At 49.4% G+C, this 4,772-nt stretch overlaps 1 non-coding gene across 1 annotated transcript; it reads right to left on the bottom strand.

Moving 5' to 3' along the window:
* Positions 1-195: 195 nt before the first annotated feature.
* LOC114817623 lies at positions 196-333 on the bottom strand. The gene has a single exon (XR_003765484.1). It is a non-coding gene; the product is annotated as a small nucleolar RNA SNORA7 (small nucleolar RNA).
* Positions 334-4,772: the final 4,439 nt, after the last annotated feature.

Here is a 4,772-nt window from a genome sequence, read left to right as displayed (position 1 = left end):
CCCAGAGTGACGCCATGAACACATCTCGCCCAGAATGCCCCACCTCCATCTGCAGTCGTTTTGGCAGTGGATCCATAGAGTTTTCTTGGTAAAAATACAGGAGTGATTTATCGTTGCATCTTTCCGAGCAGCAAACTTGAGTCTCCACCCTTGACTCTCTCTCATGCCACTGCTGCCCAGCACAGGTGAGCTTTGACTTGTAGCAGATTGCCATCCACTCACTAGCCACTGCCCAAGCTAGGAATGGAATGGATATATCTCTGCTTGACTCTACCTCCCAAAGTCAAGACTGGTAGAGTACTGGAAACTCTCCAGGTGTGCCCCTGAGAGGGGATGTACAATATAGGCAAGTGAAATTAAATGCCTGCCCATTTTCAGACCCTTTTAAATCATCTGACCAGAAAATGATAAGATTAAATCAGACACACATCTAACAGCTCTACCCCTGGTTGGAACTGATTCTCTTTCCCTCTTCAAAACCTTACTTAAAAATCACCTCCTCCAAGAGGCGTTCCCAGACTGAGCTCCTCTTCCCCCTCTACTCCCTCTGCCATCCCCCCTTTACCTCTCCGCAGCTAAAGCCTCATTTTCCCCTTTTCCCTCTGCTCCTCCACCTCTCCCTTCCCATCCCCACAGCACTGTACTCGTCCGCTCAACTGTATATATTTTCGTTACCCTATTTATTTTGTTGATGAATTGTACATCGCCTTGATTCTATTTAGTTGCCATTGTTTTTACGAGATGTTCTTCCCCTTGACGCTGTTTAGTGCCATTGTTCTTGTCTGTCCGTCTCCCCCGATTAGACTGTAAGCCCGTCAAACGGCAGGGACTGTCTCTATCTGTTGCCAACTTGTTCATCCCAAGCGCTTAGTACAGTGCTCTGCACATAGTAAGCGCTCAATAAATACTATTGAATGAATGAATGAAAAGTGGGTAAAGGGATGTGGTGAGGAGTGTTATTTGTCAAACTCTCAAGAAGCTACATGGCCTAGTAAAAGGAGCAGAGGACTCGGAGTCAGGAAACCTGGGTTCTAATCCCAGCTCCGCCACTTGCCTGTTGTGTGATGTGGGTCACGTCACTCACCTTTTCTGTGCCTCAGTTTTTTTACTGTAATGGGAATTAAATAGCCATTCTCCCTTCCCCTTAGACTTCGAGCCCATGTGGGATAAAGATGGTCTCCAACCTGATTATCCTGTTTCTGCCCCAGTGCTTGGCACATAATAAGTGCTCAAATAGCACAATTATTTTTATCTATCAATGGCAGTGAGCACTTACTGGGCGCAGAGCACTGTACTAAGTACTTGGGAGAGTACAACAGAGTTGGTAGATAAGATCCTTACCATTACTTACTATTACTGTTAATCTAGTATTATTGGAGTCAGTGAGACAGTGGAACAGGGAAAGGTAGGAAATTGCATAATTTCCTTCTGGGATGTTTTTAGAGGATAGAAAATTGCTTGGGGTGGGGCGACTGGAGTGCTGACAAGGGGATGGGGGAGATAGGGGTTAGCCCAACTCCTTCCTGAGGTCACCGTCCCACCCTGGTTGTCTATGACATTTTGTCGGTTGAGAGATGCTCTGGGTCTCCCTGAATGCCACTTCCACAATAAACAGGAAATGTTCGGACTTACCACTCAGTCAGCGGAGATCCCGGGGTTGTGGAGTCCAGGAAGCCCAGAACCGGAAACTCCTGGCTGCTTTTGGGGAAGGCTGCAGCAGCATCTGGGAAGACTGTGGATGAAAGTGGCCTGCTTGCCAGAGAAGTCAGGAAGCTTGTTCCAACCCCTATCCAAGAGCTTGGGAGGGGACCCATCTGGGGTCAAAGGGCAACAGCAAGGACATCGAGGAAGCAAGTAGGAGTTAGACTCCGGGCAGAAAAAGCTTCCTTCCAGGGGAATCTCTCTGACAAGACCCACATTTACTCTCCTGCAATCTCTGATTTCTTTCAGAAGGTCTGGAAAAGGCTTCAAGCCCAATTATTCCTGCCCTCCCCTGGCCCCAATGGAGAAGAAAGGAATGTTAGGGTCTAGGCCCTGAAGAAATGTCAGATTCTAGGCTTTGAAGGATGATGTTGATGCTGACGGTATTTGCTAAGTGTATACTACGCGTCAAGCACTGTTCTAAGCACTGGAGTAGATACAAGGCAATCAGGTTGTCCCTGTCCCAAATGGGGCTCACAGTCTTAATCCCCATTTTACAGATGAGGTAACTGAGGCACAGAGAAGTGAAGTGACTTGTCCAAGGTCACAGCAGACAAGTGGCAGAGCCGTGATCAGAACCCCCCAAGTCCTTCTGACTCCTAGGCCCGAGCTCTATGCACTATGCCACACCAGGATTAAGGCCCTATCTATAGTAATGGGCTCGAGGCCCTGAAGGAATGCCAGGATCGAATGCCGGTATCTGAAGGGACACTCGGATCTAGGCACTGAATGGACTCCGAAAAGAAAGAGGCCAAGGGAGGGGCTGCCTAGGGAAGGGGAGAGTAACCAGCAAATGCAAATCTCTCATACCAAACACACACATTTTCTTTCATTTAAGTAATTAGTCAAAGTGCAGGGCTGCAGCCCAGTATACTTGCTCCAAGGTTACAAAAAGACCTCCTGGTGGAATGGGCTGCTTATCTTCCTCGGGAAGACAAAGGCCTGAAATCTCTTCATTGTTCACTCCCTGTGGAGCCTAAGGGTTCAGAGATCACCTTGTCCTTGCAGCTACCAATGTAAAGATCAGTGCGGGAAGGGCTTTCAAAGAGAGGGAAGAGCAGCTCACGGCTTGGAGCCCAGGAACCTGGTCTGGGCAGTCCTTTTCCCAGAAATCCATTCAATGGAGCAAGACCTAGAGAACAATGGACTGGATGTACAAAGCTTATTCTTACTCCCAGCATACCTCTCACTGGTCCTATGACCTTAGGCAAGCTACTTGACCTCATTTTTTTTTTCCATCTTCACAATCAAAACAGTGATTCATCCTAGAGATCCTTAGACAAATGGCACTATAGGAAAAGAAAGCATTCTTAGAACTTGAAAATACCAATGTCCTGGAAATTTGGAGTCCAATAACAATGTTGTAGTCTGTCATTACCTTGGTATAACCCAGGTGAAATCTTTTAGGCTGAATATAGCACAGGAGACTCAGAAATAATTACACACACCAAAATAATTGGTACTTGTTACACATTTACTACGTGCCACCACTGTACAAATCATTGAGGTAGATATAATACACTCAGATGGGACAGAGTTCCTGCCCCACACGGGGCTTACAGTCTAAGGGGGAGGAAAAACAGGTATTTCATTTCCATTTTATAAATGAGGAGGCTGAGGCAGAGCAGCTGAGTGATTTGCCTAAAATCACATGGCAGGCAATCATTGGAGCCAAAATTAGAACACAGGTTCTTTGACTTCCAGTCCTCCCACTAGGCCACACTGCTTGGCACCGGTCCTACAAGCAGGGCCGATCTCGGTTCGGGTTCCTTTGCTGGACCCTCGGCGGTGGCCTCACTCCACAGGCTGACCCCACTAAGATGTCAGAAGCACTTCTGAGGCCTAAAGGGAGAAACAAGGAAAGAGGCCGAGAGAACACGAACATCCTTTTGGATCCAGCTCCGAACGATGGCAAGACACTGCCCGTGCTCAGAGTCGCCAGATATCAGAATGTCAGGGGATCACTGCAGCTCTGCAAAACCAAGTGAAGGTCTTGTGTTGGCAAGTCATTTTCTAGTTTTTTTTTCCCCAACAACCTCAGTGGCTGCCATTTCCGAGACTCCAGACTCTTCAGGGGAGCACTTGGGTATGCTGAGCTCTTCTCAGGTGGGTAGTTCACGGTGCTCCCTAGAGAGAGGGTCTCCAGAGAAACTTGGAAATGTCCCCCTGCTTCTCCAAGGGGCACTTCTGATCCTTCTGAAAAGTCTCCTGCAAGCCCCCAGCTATAGGGACTATTGCTGTGGCACGCCCACACCATGGTGACCCGGTACTTTAGTACATACCGACCACCTTGCAGACAAATCCTATTTGGGGCCACAAATTGTCACGGATTCATCCTGCAGCCATCTTCGGGACTCCTGTGCCAAGAACCTGGGAAATGTAGCCAGGGGGGCCGCCATAGCTATGGAGTTGCCATTCTGAGGTCACTACCAGGACAGTGGGACAGAAGGGCCACAGCTGTCACTCCTAACACCATCACCACTGGCTTTTTGAGAGTCTGGTATCAGCCTGAGGGGCAGCTCCTGCTGTTTTGGTGCCAGGGAAAGTCAACGGCCCGCACCCCAACAGAGAGAGTACGAGGCCTCTGCTCCATCTCGGTCTGCAGCCGGGAGCTTCTGGAGTCCTCCCCCACAGAATCAGCACTCTCACCGACTGTAGCACCAGAAAGAGCAGCTGTCATCAACCATGCGCCGATCCCGACCCTGGGGACGGGGGCAGGTGGTGGGTGGCGATGAAATCCGCCCTTCCTGTTGCTGCCACCTTTTCCCCCTGGGCCACCTGGTCCACTTTCCTTTCTTGGCCTTGGTCGGTGGTGGCGGTATCTTGGGTTGGCGCAGCTCAGCAAAGGCTCAGGCCTCCACCATGGAGCGGTTGGAAGTCACCAAGCCCTAGAAAGCCAGCAAAAATAACCCAGTCAGCTGTTTGACCCCACAGGCCTTGACCCAGGGAACTGGAAGTAGGACTTGAAATGAAACTGGCCTGAGGGTGGCTGGCCAAAAATTCTCCTTAAGACTCTAGATCTGTATATCTGCCTCACGCTCTCTACACGACATACTCTGGTGCTGCCTGGG

Source organism: Ornithorhynchus anatinus, chromosome 16, assembly GCF_004115215.2.
Source record: "Ornithorhynchus anatinus isolate Pmale09 chromosome 16, mOrnAna1.pri.v4, whole genome shotgun sequence".
In the NCBI taxonomy this organism is placed as follows: domain Eukaryota; kingdom Metazoa; phylum Chordata; class Mammalia; order Monotremata; family Ornithorhynchidae; genus Ornithorhynchus; species Ornithorhynchus anatinus.
Note: the sequence above shows the minus strand (reverse complement) of the source record. Positions and strands in the feature narration are given on the sequence as shown.